Source organism: Triticum dicoccoides, chromosome 6B (genome assembly GCF_002162155.2).
Source record: "Triticum dicoccoides isolate Atlit2015 ecotype Zavitan chromosome 6B, WEW_v2.0, whole genome shotgun sequence".
In the NCBI taxonomy this organism is placed as follows: domain Eukaryota; kingdom Viridiplantae; phylum Streptophyta; class Magnoliopsida; order Poales; family Poaceae; genus Triticum; species Triticum dicoccoides.
In genome coordinates, this window is record NC_041391.1 from 504,860,323 (window position 1) to 504,876,653 (window position 16,331).

Here is a 16,331-nt window from a genome sequence, read left to right on the forward strand (position 1 = left end):
AAATGAAGTTGGACAACACATATTGGACAATTCACTTTGATGGGTCCAGGTAATTGGAGGGCTCAGGGGCTGGAGTTGTTTTAGCTTCCCCTCGAGGTGACAAATTTTTTTATGTGCTAAGGTTGATGTTTCCCTGTACTAACAATGCATCTGAGTATGAGGCCTTGCTCCATGGTCTTTGGATGGCTCAGGAGATGAGGTTAAGCCGGGTAAGGTGCTTTGGCGACTCAGATTTGGTGGCTCAACATGTATCAGGCAAGTGGGATTCAAAGGATCCTCTCATGGAGGCTTATCGCCGTGCAGTTGATGCCATTGCTTGACACTTCAAGGGTTATCAAGTGGAGCAAATTGATTGCAGAAAGAATGAGGCGGTTGATGCTTTAAGCTAGCTGGGGTCTCAGCGAAAGCTGGTTACACCTAACACTTTCTTAGATATTCTGCATAACCCTTCTGTCAAGTTGCCTACACAGGAAGACTTGGTTGTTCCTGACCCGGAAGCACAATTGGTGGCGGCTCTTCACGTCATCCCAGATTGGACAGTGCCATATTTGGCTTACATGACCCATGGCGAGTTGCCTGAGGATGAAACCTTGGCCAGGAAGATAACCCGGCGATCTAAGTCAGTGACAATTGCCAATGGCGAGTTGCATCATCGTAGTGTCAATGGGGCGTTTCAGCGTTGTGTCTCTCCTGAGGAAGGTCAAGAAATTCTTCGTGAGATTCATGAAGGAGATTTTGGCCATCATGACGGTTCAAAGTCCCTTCTGGACAAAGCTTTTCGTCATGGATTTTATTGGCTGATGGCTCACGCTGATGCGGAGGATCTCGTCAGTAAATGTGATAGTTGTCAGAAATTCTCAAGACGAGCTCATGTGCCGGCTCAATAATTGAGGATGATTCCAATTACTTGGTCGTTTTGTAGTCTGGGGATTTGACATGGTTGGGCCTTTCAAAAGGTCCAAAGATAAAAAGACCCACCTCTTGGTGGCGGTTGGAAAGTTCACAAAGTGGGTTGAGGCAGAGCCAGTTAGTAAGTGTGACGTAGCCATGACTGTTCAATTCATGAAAAAGGTGATCTTTCATTTTGGCTTTCCACACAGCATTATAACTGACACTGGTACTAATCTGTCCAACAGTGCGATGGAGGAGTTCTGTCAACATGAGCATATCCGGCTCGATGTTTCATCAGAAGCTCACCCCAAGTCCAATGTTAAGATGAAAGAGGCAATCAGGAAATCTTGAAAGGCATCAATCCCCCGCTTATGGTTCCTTTGCAACAGACGCCGGGTTGTTGGGCGGAGGAGTTACCTTCTGTGGTATGGAGCATCAATACTACCCCCCCAACAGGTTTATGGGTTGTACGCCTTTCTTCATGGTTTACGGAGCCTAGGCGGTTCTCCCTAGTGACATCCATCATGACTCGCCCCGCATGGCGGCTTATGTTGAGACTGATAATGAACAAGCGTGTCGGGATGCACTTGACCTGTTAGATGAAAAGCGTGACTTGGCAGCAGCCCGCTCGGTGATTTACCAATAGGACCTGCATCATTATCACAGCCGCCGAATTAAGTCCAGAACCTTTCAAGAAGGTGATTTGGTGCTCTGGCTCATCCAGGATCAAACTGATGCACACAAATCCCCACCTTGGAAAGGGCCCTTTGTGGTCAGCAAGAAGTTGAACAACGGGCCATACTATCTTATCGATGTTCGAGAGCACAAAGACTCACGTAAGTCGGAGGAAGAGGCTCACCGTCCGTGGAATATCGCTCATCTTCGGCCTTACTACACTTGATCCACCAGCTCTCATAATGTACATATTTTGACAATGTATATATTATGATAAGTAATAAAGCAGGACCTCTGTCCTTTTCATCCTCAATGATCATATGTCTTCATCATCATAATTTCAAACGACCATTTGGGGTACGACGTATTCGAATCTAGCTTAACCCTCTTGGTCCGGCTCATGATCGTATTCGAATCTAGCTGTTAAACCTCATGATCACTAGGGGGCTTCCTGTTCAAACATACACTACAAAAAAATACACTTCCGTGATGATACGTGTTTGTCATAGTAGGTCGCGTTTTCTGTCATGCATGTACATCCATGACAATTTTATGACAGAATTAAGATAATCATACCTGTGCTGTCGTAGAAGTGTTCCATGACATTACCAAAATTATCATCATGGAAGTGTCCACTTCCATGACGATAAATCGCGCATCATAGAAGTGCTTTCGTCAAGGGTGACTGACACGTGGCATCCACCATAACGGGACGGTGTTAACCGCTGTTAACCTATCGGGTCCGGTTTTTGGATCCGATAACCCGCTAACAGCCACGACCAATGTCGATTTTCCACGTGTAAAATTCTCATTGGCTGACGGATCCACGCGTCAGCTCCGCATTGGCAAAGGTGTCACTCATCCAACGGTCGAGATGGGCTTATGATATGTTGACACGTGGACCGGCCCAAAAATGGCCCATAAAGTTTAAATGGGCGGGCCGAACCGAAGGCCCATAAGATTTAGCGGACCATAATGGGCTGGCCTAGCTAAAGGCCCACAAGATTTTGCAGACCATAATGGGCCGGCCCAGCTAAAGGCCCACAAAATTTAGCGGACCATAATGGGCCGGCCCAGCTAAAGGCCCACACCATTTTGCAGACCATAACGGGCCAGCCCAGCTAAAGGCCCACAAGATTTTACGGACGACAATGGGCCAGCCCAGCTAAAGGCCCACAAGATTCTGCAGACCATAATGTGCCGGCCCAGCTAAAGGCTCAACATTCTCTGTCAAATCGGCCTGTCAACGGCTTGTCCTAAACTTGTCATCAACGCGGCCCATGGTCACTTCTGGCCTGTTAACGGTCCGCTAAGTAATTGGGCCGAATTACGGCCCGGTGTATTTCCGGCCTATTAAAGGTCCTACTTCATTTGGGCCCATTTACAGGCCATCAAAACTTTCAGCCCATAAATTACCGTGAAGGATTTGAGTCATATTCCGCCATGTCCGACATTCGGCCTGTTAGAGGCCCACTATAGATTTGTGCCACTTTCGGCCTATTGTCATTTTCGGCCTGTTAACGCCGGACAAAAACCATGGACCATATGTGGCCCAACGTCATATCGGGCCCATTAACGGCCCATATAAAAATGACGATAAACTAGCCTAACCGAAGTTCCGGCCTGTTAAAGGCCTGTGTATTAGGTCGGCGCATTTATGGCCCGTCCGAATTTCGGCCTGTCAAAGATCTGCATCGTAAATGGGCCACCATTTTGGCCTGCTAAGACCAGTGGGTTATTTGGCACAATCAGGGCCCAATCTCACTTTCGGTCTATTAAAGGCCCATGTTTTTTGTGGGCTCGAGATATTTACACCTATAAATGGCCTATTTTTACTGAGGGCCCAAATTATGTTTAAGCCTATTGAAGGCCCACTATGGGCACAAGCCTACCAGAAAAATATGAAAGCTTATGCTGATTTAGGCCCAGATATTTTTCATGGGATACATGCCAATTTCGGCCCGTAATCGTTTTTAGCCCAATTGGAATGGGCCCGACGAATGTTGGCATGTTGGGCTCCTATGAAGCTTTCGGCCGAATACATTACTAAGATAAACCTACAGTATACAAAAATAGCGTCGTAATTACTGCAGCCTGTGGCAGCATCATAAATGTTGTATCACAAAAAATAAATTCCAACCATACAACAAAAGGCATGTTGGCATAAAGTTTACTGTCCTTCGAGATAAAAGCACCGTCAGATGTATAGAAGCATAGATCATTCGACCTGAGTGCTAATGTTTCAGGCTGTAGAATCTGATGGTGCAGCATGATCTTCACCTTTTTCCGCCATTGCTCTTGAACAACGAAGCGAATGTTTGATAGTCTGGTTTCAAAACCATTCATATCTTAACGACATTTGTCAACCACTGTTCTTGTTTCCGAAACGACGTCCATTAGGGATTGGACTTGTGTCTGGAGCACAGATATATCACTCTGTCTAGCAGGAAGATTTTGTTCAGTAGGCGATTTGGACGAGGTTACCTTGACAACCAACCAAGAATTACAGAGGAAGGTGCTTTTTGCACTGCTAGTGGAGATATACTGACGCACTACAGCAAGAGGTGACATTGTGCCTGTGGTAGCCTCGTCACCTTCACGTGGTTATCGTTGTTCAATCATTTGTTCCATAGCTTCCTGAAAGTTTGAACTTGTAGATTAGTGTACCAGATAAGTTACTAATGAGACAAGAACAAACAAAGTAGGTTAAACGTTTATACATAACATATTCTGCTGAACTACTGTAATACATTAGCATGTATTGTAGTGCCAACTAGATAATAAAATCACTTTCGGAACATATGTCCGTGTAGCATGCCTACTGTATTGTCTATTTCCTCACATTCATTGATATCTAAGGATAAAGAGACATGGTTTAAAGTAGGAGAACATAGTATGACATCATTCATATCATGGGAAAAGAGATATAAAACAAACATGCTATTTTATTATTGTGTGCGCATGTGAACATAACAACTAGATTACAGATCAAGACCAAAAGAATATCCTTCATCTCTTTTAAACCATGTAATGTGAAATGATATGTTAAGACAACTGTGTATAAAAGTGAACAGAGTAACTGACATTGGTTGCAAACCAAGTAGTTAAATGAACAAATTACAGTACTAATCAGTTCAAGGCAGGAGGAGTAAGAACTTACAACAGCGGCTTGAACTGGTGTGCTCATGCCCTTCATCTTGCTGGTGTGGCAATCCTTGAAGATTTGCACTACATTCGATTTAGGTTCTTTTTGGTACGCACAGGCATTCCTGTGTATTTGGAACAAGTCAATATAGATACGATAATATGGCACAAAAAAAGAAGGAAGTGGCAGCTATTTACAAGAGCCTTGCACTGTGCAATATAGCTAGGAGATCCTGTTGTCTGTTGGAATTTCACTTTAGAACGGTTTGTTCTGTTCTTCAAACAGTTAGCCTAGAAGAAGATACACTTGTAAGGCACATACATAAATACAAGTTCAATATGTGGTCTGATCAAATATATTTAGCCTACCTGATACTTTGGATCAGACCTGTGTTTAACGAGGGATGTCTAGTCTTCATCCGTAATATATTCCACTTGAGATGTTTGGGAGATTTCATTGTTAGTGTTGCCTTCAAACTGAGATTTTCTAAGGTGGTACCGATACAGTCGTACAGCAAACTGAAAAACATGAGTGCATGCTTGTTTAGTTGCATCATCTTTCAGATCCAACTTGAACCTCATCTGCTGAAAAAATAATGTGAGTCTTATTAGGAGGAAGCTAGAAAGTATGGGACAGAGCAAGACAATATTACTAATTGCAATGAATAACATTACATATGGATAAATGGTCAAGGAAGGTGTTAAATTGGGTATTGTCTCTCTCATTCCTGTACTGGATCCACGTTGGGAGGATACATGCATGACACCTAACGGCAACGCCTGCCTCTGATACTAACTTGGCTGACTCTGTAGCATCACGTGGCCTTTTTAAACCTGCCTCAAAATGGATCTCCATTCTTCCTCCTTTAGATTGTGTTAAACTGTCAAGCATTATCCCTGATGTCTGTTTTAGCTTGCGCCGTGGTGCTAGTTCAACAACGAATATGGAAAGTGTTAGTGTACATCAAACTGTGAGAGTACATATAAAGGAGCATGCAACTGCAACTTGACTCGGTCAGGTACCGTCTTGGTGTTGATGCTCATGAGCTTCTTCTGATCTTGCCAAGTCCTGTTGTGTCAGCAGTGCTTCGGAAGTAGTGTTAGGTGTGAAGGCAGCTTGGGAACTGGCCAGTTCTGGAGCAAACGAACGAGTAACTCGTTGAGATGCTGGTACAGTTGGAGCGGATGCTGCAGCTGGTGGAGCAGGTGATACTGTGTTTGTAGATTTAGCTGGTGGACTTGGACCTTCTACTGCACTATAAGTACCAGCAGAATCTCGATGGTAGATCCTTTTCCGTTTCACCCGACGAGTAACAACACTCCCTACTATATTATTTTCCTTGCTCCTTTTTGACTTTGCCATGTCAAGTCGTACCCACAACACAAAAGAAAAAAATCGCTCTTCAGAACTCAGTGATGCATGATACAGACAAGCAATACTTTGATGTAAGACAACCGTATGAGGATGGAATATGTAAAAAAACAGGACGGCATGACATATTCACAGCTATGATGTGCAAACTAAGCAGAACGATTTTCAAGAAAATAGAAGTAATGCAAGTTAGACACCATATGAAAGATGCAACCAATATTACTCTGTCAAGTTAAAAGTGTCTTGTCATAAGTGGCAATTCAAAAAATTAGAAGTAGTACAACGTAGAAATCAATTCAAGATGCAACCACTATCAAACTACCATGTTAAAAGCGTCCAATCATGAGTGAGTGATGCAGGATACACAACAGCAGTACTTCGATGTAAGAACATGGTATGATAGATAGATGCAGTGTATTCTAGACACAGAAAGCCATGTCATATGCACATGTATAATGTATAAACTCAGTAGGTGCAATTTAATAATAATAGAAGAAATACAGGCTAGACAACATATGCAACATGAAACCAATTATCACACTATCAATTTAGAGCAAGCACCTACGATGGTGGAGTACGGGAGATGAACTCATCATGTAGACTTGGGACTTCAACTTCATTAGTAGTAGAAGTGGCAAATCTAGAGAGTCTCTATTTGCGTCAGTGCGGAGGACCACCAACATCCCCTAACTTACTCTTTTCCTTCCTATTTTCTGATATTGCCTTATGAAGTCAAAACCACAAGAAGATGAACAAAATTAGCTCCACATAACTTGTTGATGCATGATACAGACAAACACTACTTTGATGTAAGGCAAGCGCAGGATAGGAGGATGGAATATATACAAAAAAGACAGCATTTCATATTCACACGTACGACAGGAGAATGGAATATGTATGAAAAAATAGTAAGCGGAAGGCATTTCAACAAAATTAGAAGAAATGAAAGCTAGGCACCATATGAACATGCAACCAATATCACTCTATCAGGTAAAAAGTGTCTCGTTGTAAGTGCCATTTCATGAAATTAGAAGCAGTACAAGCTAGAAGACAATGCAAGATACAAGCTAGAAGTTAAATGTGTCTTATGGGTAAGTGATCGTTGCAGGTATAAGTTGTAAGCTACGCAGATGCAATTCAACACAATCAGAAGCAATACAAACTAGACATCATACGGAAAACGCAACCACATATAACAGCTCCAAGTAAGAGCAAGCACCTGTGATGGTGGGGTAGGGGCGATGTGCTCATCATGTACACATATGTTCTGGAAACAGGAACACGTGTCATATTCACAGGCATTATGTGTAAAGTAAGCAGATGCAACTCAAGTTAGAAGCAATACAAGCTAGACATCATACGCAACATGCAAGCACATATAATAGTGCCATGTTAGAGCAAGCACCTGTGATGGTGGAATAGGGGAGGTGTGCTCATCATCTAACAGCTATGTTGACTGTCTAGCCTTGTGTTGTCTTGCGAATCTTGTTGGGAGGATGGCGGAGTAGAATCTGTAGAGACCCCCTATTTGAGTTGCTCCAAAGGACCGCCATCATCCACTGCCGGACTAATTTCCTTCAGCTGTAATGATTTTGCATTGTGAAGTCAAACCGATAAGAAAAAGGAATAAAATTTGCTCTTCAGAACTCATTCATGCATGATACTGACGAACACTACTCGGATGAAAGGAAAACACATGATGCAAGGATGGAATATGTCTGAAAAAGAGGATGGCGTGACATATTCACACCAATGATGTGGTAACTAAGTAGAAGGCATTTCAACAAATTAGAAGCACTGCAAGCTAGACACTATATGAAAGATGCAACCAATATCACTCTGCCAAGTTCAAACTGTATGGCGTTTCAACAAATTAGAAGCAGTACATGCTAGAAATCATATGCAAAACAGGACCAATATCATAGTGGCGACTTAAAGGTGCCTTATCATAAGTGACTGATGCGGATATGCAAGAATAGTAGTCTGATGTAGAAAGAGGAACACATGTCATATTCACAGGCATTATGTGTAAAGTAACCAGATGCAATTCAACAAAGTTAGAAGCAATACAAGCTAGACATCATGCGCAAAATGCAACCACATATAATAGTGCCAAGTTAGAGCAAGCACCTGTGATGGTGGAGTAGGGGAGATGTGCTCATCATCTACACAGCTACGTTGACTGTCTAGTCTTGCATTGTCTTGCGAATCTTGTTGGGAGGATGGCTAAGTAGAATCTGTAGAGAACCTCCATTTCAGTTGCTCGGAAGGACCACCATCATCCAATGCTTTGCCAATTTCCTTCAGCTTTATTGATTTTGCATTGTGAGGTCATACTGACAAGAAAAAGGAATATAATTCACTCTTCAGAACTCATTCATGCATGATACTGACAAACACTACTCTAATGAAAGGCAAAGTCATGATACAAGGATGGAATATGTACGAAAAAATGGCCGGCTTGACATATTCACACCTATGATGAGGTAACTAAGCAGAAGGCACTTCAACAAATTAGAAGCACTGCAAACTAGACACCATATGGAAGGTGCAATAAATATCACTCTGCCAAGTTCAAATTGTCTCGTCATAGGTGGCATTCATCAAACTAGAAGCAATACATGCTAGAAATCATATTCAAGACGCAAACCATTATCACACTGCCAACTTAAAGGTGTCCCATCATAAGTGACTGATGCAAGGTACACAAGAAGAGTAGTTTCATGTAAGAACATGGTGTGATAGACAGATATAGTATGTACCAAAAACAGGGAAGCGTGTCATATTCACATGTATCATGTGTAAGCTAAGCAGATGCAGTTTACACTAATTAGGAGCCGTATGAGCTAGACACCATATGCAACATGCAACCAGATATCACACTGCCAAGTTAGAGCAAGCACCTTGGATGGTGGAGTAGGGGAGCGGAGACTTGGACCTTGTAATGCACTATGAGTACAAGGAGAATTGGGACAGATGCCCCATTTACGTTGCTGTAGAGGACCACCATCATCGCCTTCCTTACTCTTTTCCTTCCTCTTTCTTGATTTTGCCTTGTCAAGTCAAACCCACAAGAAAAAGGAATGAAATTTGCTCTTCAGAACTCAATGATGCATGAACTGACGAACACTACTTTCATGTAAGGCAGCCGCATGATAGGAGGATTTATATATGAAAAATAGGACGGCGTGACATATTGACATGTATGATGTATAAAGTGTAAACTAAGCACAAGGTGCTTGAACTTGTTAGAATCAGTGCAAGATAGAAACCATATGAAATATGAAACCAATATCACTCTGCAAAATTAAAAGATTGCCCTAACAAATGTATTTAACCAAATTAGAAGCAATACATGGCAACAGGCCAGAAATAATATGCAATATGCAACGAATAAAGGTGACTCATCGTAAGTGACTGATGCAGGATACAGAAGAGAGGTAGTTTCATGTAAGAACAAGGTTAACACATAGATGTAGTGTGTACCAAAAATAGGAAGGCATGTCATATTCACAGGTATAGTGTGTAAACTAAGAAGATGCAATTTACCCTAATTAGAAGAATTACAAGCTAGACACCGTATGCAACATGCAACCACATATCACACTGCGAAGTTAGAGCAAGCACATGTGATGGTGGTGTAGGGAAAGTGCGGTCTTCAAGTACCGAGCTATGTTCAATATCTTCATTTAGGCTTGCTGTTTCTTGAGAATCATGTGGAGAGGATGAAATTTCATTCTTTATAAGAGTATTGCATCTCATATTAACCCACGGGCGTGACTTTCTCATCATAAGCGATAGATGCAGGATACACAAGAACAGTAGTTTGATGTAAGAAGATGGTGTGATAGGCAGATGTAGTATGTACCAAAAATAGGAAGGCATGTCATATTCACATGTATAATGTGTAAGCTAAGGAGATGCAATTTAACAAATTAGGAGCAATACAAGCTAGGCACCATATGTAACATGCAACCAGATATCACACTGCCATGTTAGAGCAAGCACCTTGGGTTGTGGAGTAGGGGAGATGAGATTTGGAACTAGCACTGCAGGATGAGTAGCAGGAGAATCTGCAAAGATCATCTGTTTCGGTTGCTCTAGAGGACCACCATCATTTCGTGCCTTCGTCCTTTCAGAGTTTGCCTTGTGAAGTAAACACACAAGAAAAAAGAATGAAATTTGCACTTCCAAATTCGTTGATGCATGATAGTGACGAACACAACTTTTATGTATGGCAACTACTCCCTATGTACCATAATATAGGTCGCTGGAGTAGCTGAAGTTGAGCTACTCCAGTGACCTATATTTCGGTACAGAGGGAGTACATTGTAGGATGATGGAATATGTATGGAAAACGCTAAGCAGAAAGCAATTCAACAAATTGGAAGCAATGCAATCTAGACACCATATGAAAGATCCAACCAAAATCACTCTACCAAGTTAGATGTGTCTCATTATAAGTGGCACTTCAACAAATTAGAGGCAATACATGTTTGAAATGATATGCAAGATGCAACCAATATTACACTATCAACTTGAAGTTGTATCGTCAGAAGTGATTGATCAGGCATACACAAGAAAAGAAGTTTGATGTAAGAACATGGTTAATAGAAAGACGTAGTATGTACCAAAAACAGGAAGGCATGCCATATTCACAGGTATAATGTGTTAACTAAGCAGATGCAATTTACCCTAATTAGAAGCATTACAAGGTAGATACCATATGCAACATGCAACCACATATCACACTGCCAAGTAAGAGCAAGCACCTGCGATGGTGGTGTGGGGGAATTGCGGTGATCAACTAGAGAGCTAAGTTTACTATCTTCATTTAGACTTGCTGTTTCTTGAGAATCATGTGGGGAGGATGACACTGCACTCTTTAAACGAGTAGGGCGTCTCACAGTAACCCACTCGGGTGACTGTCTCATCATAAGTGATTGACGAGGGATACAAAAGAGCATTAGTTTGATGTATGAACATGGTTAATAGACATATGTAGTATGTATCAAAAACAGGAAGGCATGTCATTATCAAAGGTATAATGTGTAAAGTAAGCAGATGCAATTTAACCAAATTGGAAGCAATACAAGCTACACACCATATGCAACATGCAACCACATTTGACAGCGCGAAGTTAAAGTAAGAACATGAGATGGTTGTCTGTTGAAATTGAGATCATCAACTGCAGAGCTACATTTACTGTCTCCAACTGCTAACACTGCACCCATTAGAGCGCTGAAACGCTTAGTGCTTATCTTCGAATTACACTGGAGCGACTTCTGTCTTTTCATTTCTGCATTCATCAACACTGTGTCAGAGTCTGAAATACCCATGCATAAAAAAACGTGTCAGTATGGGTGAATTGTGTGCACAATTAGTATAGTGTAAAGGTAGCAGATAGCAGGTCGGTGAGAAATAAATGACGGGAGATATATGATAGCTCTACAACATGCATGGCACACTAAATTACTACATGATTCTATGAAAATAACAGTCGACTGAAAACAAATAGGTCAGTCCATTTTTTCTGCACCGTCCGATGTACAAAAGAACGGGCAGATCGCCTTCTTCTACCTCCACCTAGTCAGTGTTGACGATCTTCCTCGAAATGCCAGCGACCACCAGCCCAGTATTCCTCCCCTGCCTGCGCCCTCCAGCCGTGCTTGGCACCGCCCCCCGGCCATCCTTTCAAGCCCCGCCGACCACCAGATCGGGCGCAAGCAGCTCCTGCACCCCACACCCCTATGATAGACATCGATGTGCCGCTTCCCCGGGAACAGGCGGACTAGGTGCTCCACGCGCCTAAGCGGGTGCTGCTTCTTTTAATTGTGGTTCGACTGACCCTGAATTGAAATCGAGGCGGGCTACTGACCTCTATCAAAGGTGAAATAGTAAAGGGAGGAAACCTTGTGCATTTAGTATCACGAAGAAGATGCAGTAAGAAGCAATCAACTAGTTTCTTTCGTGGGATGAATACGGTGTGAGTAGAGACGTAAGATTTGCACGAATAAGGGAAGAGGAGTACCTCTTTCTGCTGGCAGTGCTGTGTCCTCCTTCTGCTTTTCCAACGATCTTCTTGTGGTTCACTGGAAACGAGAAGTTGTGGAGGATAGTGGAGCCTTGGACGAACACATGGCCAATTTGTTGAGTGTGGTGCAGTGGCCGTCTGTCGGCGGCGGGGAACCAGATCCGAGGCGGCGAACGACGATGTAGTGGGAACAACTCCGATGCGGTGGACGGTTGCGACAGTGGAGCGGCAGCAGTGAGGTGCAGGACGGCGTGGTCAGAGTGGTTCTGGTACGGCACACGTCGGCGTCGATGTCGTGGAGGCAGCTCTGCCTCGGCTTTAGTTGTTAAGTCCTTGAGGGCGTTGCGGTTGCGGTTGCGTTGGACGACGACGTCGGGGTACCGGCTCCGGCGTGATGGAGGAGGGCGGTGGTGGATTGGCCGCTATAGGGTGGAGGACGGAGGAGGCTGGGGTTTCGCGACTGGTGGATAGGGCGTTTTTGCACCCACGGAGTATGAATGGGGAAATAGAGGGAGGCCGGGAACTAAGGGGAAACAATGTTTCGGTTTGAGACGCGCTTGTTTGAAATTTGGGGAAAGTTACAAACTTTGCCCCCATCTAAATTTCGGACATATTGCGGGTCGGCGGTAGGACAGTCATGTCAGGTGTCCCAAATGTGGATGGGATAGATTTCGGCTGAGCGCATGGGTGTTTAGGCGCCCACGGCGTATGAATGCTTCTCGGAGGCGGTTGGGACTGGCGTCTTGGTGAAGTTACAAACCTACCACGGTTTAGACCTTTGGACACAGGCCGATAGGCTACACGGGTCAGAGTCAGGACAGTAATTTCCTACCACCAAACATTAGGCTCGCTTGGTTTTGGGTGACCAGAGGCTTATTTGGCGCTTCGTTCAATATTTGGGAGCAGAAGCATTAACGTTTTCAGTTCTCTTGAACTGAACTTTCAGGATTTGTCAAACTTCAAAAATATTTACTCTTGAAAATCCTAAAGCTACGATTATTTTGGAATGGCGGGGGTACATTTGAATATAAATTGTACACGAGTATATATTAAAAAATATGCAACTTACCTCAGTTCATGCATGGTTCCAGATATAATCTCCTTGGTTGCAAAAAAAAAGTTAGATATGCGTATGAATATATATAGCATGCTCAAACTCACAACAAAGATTGATGCCCTCTTTTACATCTGATTTACAAATGCCATTATCTCGGGTTCAAATAAATGAATGCACTTCCTATGAATTCGAATCTTCGAAACCCCCTTTATGTTGAATTCGACATGTATTCTATTCCGTAGCTAGCAATTTGGAATGTATCCATGCAAGTGACAAATGTATAAAGTGCTTCACACTAATGGAGTGCACTAATTAATGTTTATATATGAATTGCAAAAGCATCCATTGCCTGTATTTCAAACCGCTCTCACTCTATGGATCGATAATATGAAATAAAGACATGCACATGCTAGAATTCACTAGAGTATGGGTGTCTGATATACCGATTTTTGTCCATATGCAATTTGCAAAATTCATGATCTCATCCAAAAATAATAATGCCATTTATATTTAATTTAATGCGTAGAACCTCCTTTTACACATAGATGCACTATGCCTAGGCCCGTTCTCACAAACGCATTATATATCTCTCTATCTAACGTATAAGTGCACACACTTTATATGCATCGACATTTCTCTTTCACACATGCTCACAATCTCTCTCAGGGTGTCGGGGTGTCTCACTCACATGCTCTCTCTGTTTCTCTCTCTCTCTCTCTCTCTCTTTTTGACTACTATGTACCACTCTTTTCACTAATCTAAGTTGGAAAACACTATTTCTCTCACATGCATATACACACACACACGGTCTCTACTAGCCTTCTACACGCACATATATGTGCCTACGTGTCTCTCGCACGTAGATTATCTTTAGGCCTCTCTCACACACATTGCCCCCCCTAGACACACCTCTCTCTTAGTAGTTGGTAGGTATGATTTCATCATATCATTCGGTAGGATATCCCTGGCTGTTAGGGTGGATGGTAATACGAGGCAAAGTTTTACCCTAGTTCGGATCGGACCCTTGCAGTTGATCAAAGAGCCTACTCCTAGTACTGTATATTAGTGATAGGGGTCTGTACAAAGTACACATGAATACCAGGCATTGTGTGTGTATACTATCGAAGAACTAGCCCCCAAGCTTCTATAACATACTGGGGGCCTAGGTTTACAAATCATATATAGTCGGCTTATCACCAGTGGGGATAGAGTCCTTCGCGACTCTAGTAGCTTCGTGTTGTATGCCGAGTCCTCTACATGGGTCTTCGTATAACGCGTCTCGGCCCAACCTATATATGGCGCAGGATGGAAGCGACCCATGAGTCTTGATGTTGACCCACCACAACTAGAAATGATGTGCCCACCACACCACACACACAATCGGCCACTAAGAAAATAAGCATATACAATAGTACAATGGTATCTAGCTCACGATACGTCTCCATATTCTGTTGATGACACTGACGGACTTTGCATTTGATGTGTTTTCCGTATTTTGTTGACGACACTTACGGTCATTGTATTTGAAGCGAAAGCACGATATGGCCACTAGACTTCAGAATAAGCTCATCACGGTCACCACATACATTTTGTCGTGCTAACCAACATGTGGTTGGATGGTTAGGAGGATAGTGGTTTCTCGAGCCCACCAAGGTTAAAGTCCCGGTGCTCATGTTTATCTTGTGTTAATTTCAGTATTTTCCGGCAATGTGCGTTCAGTGGGAGGAGACGTTCCACTCGACTACGAGGCACCTATGGTGACTTCGTAAAATCTCAAGATCATATATGCTGGCCCACTCTCTCGAAGGTGCTCATAGGGTAGGGTTCGCGTGTGTGCGCTTATAGCGGTGAGTGCTTGCGCGCATATATGAGCCCTTGCGTCTGTACCGTGTTAAACAAATACATGTCATGATTATACAGTCACTGGCTCACCCATACAACTCCGTGTTTTGTTGATGACACAATCAATTGACCAGTCAAACGTTCCATGCGGCGCAACTAATGTTGCACCATCGGGGCGCGTAACCATGGGGCCCACCTGTCAGCCCGTATATGAAAGAAAGAAATGGTAGTTTGAGTCTGTACCGTGTTAATAAAATAGGAGTACATTTTAGGGTGATCATACGGTCACTGGCTCACCATGCAGCTCCGTAATTTGTTGATAACACGATCAATTGACCAGTCAAACGGTCCACATTCAGCAGCGCACATTACCATAGGGCCCACCCGTCAGCGCGTATATGAAGCACAGAAATGATAATAAAGTAGTGGTTAGTGGGTATTCGAAGTAGTGAGACCTCTGGTTGGCAATCACCGGCGGTTGGGGGCGTTGATTGGGTGGTGGGGTGGGGGCCGGAGAAAAAGCTCGGTGCAGGGGCGGCCTAGATGGATGGCTGGTGTGGCGGCGGACCGGCGGTGGGTAGTGGTTTCGGGGAGGGAGGGGTGGCGTGGCGGCGTGGGCCGGCCGCGGCCGGCGGGAGCTGGCGGTTCGGTCGGTGGTGGCTGGCTGCTCAAGGGGGTGGAGTTTGATGATAAACTGGAGGCCCTTGATTTCGTATCCAACGGCTGGAAAATCTAATGACTAGAGATGAAGAAGTCAGTCGACTGACATGTAGCCTCACCCTGCACGTACACATGCACACACGCAAGACACGCACGCATGCAGGCGTGCTACACTGACACGTACACATAACGTACACATGCACGCATGCTGGCATGCAACACTGAGACGTACACATGCACTCACGAACACACGCACGTACGCACCCATGCATTCAATACTGAAACGTACCCTTGCACAGACGCAACACTCGAACGCCTGCATGCACACAGCACACGATGCAAGACACACGCTCAACCTATACGTGCATGCACCCTTTGTTAAGGACATGGATTGTTACGTGTATTAATAAATCTTATCTGTGATAAGAAGAACATTGATGTTTGCAGCGGTCTTTATGAATCACATCGTATCGAACGGGCTATCAACATAGGCTTATCTACATGAAAAAGATGGCGTCACACTCAATGAACAATCATCGATTTATGAAATGCCCGCTTCTGACCGCCCTGGCCCACCAAAGGTTCCTCTGCTGTGCACTGCCTGCATTGGGTCACTGGCATGCAGGCCATGTAACCAAAGAGCCCACACGTCAGTG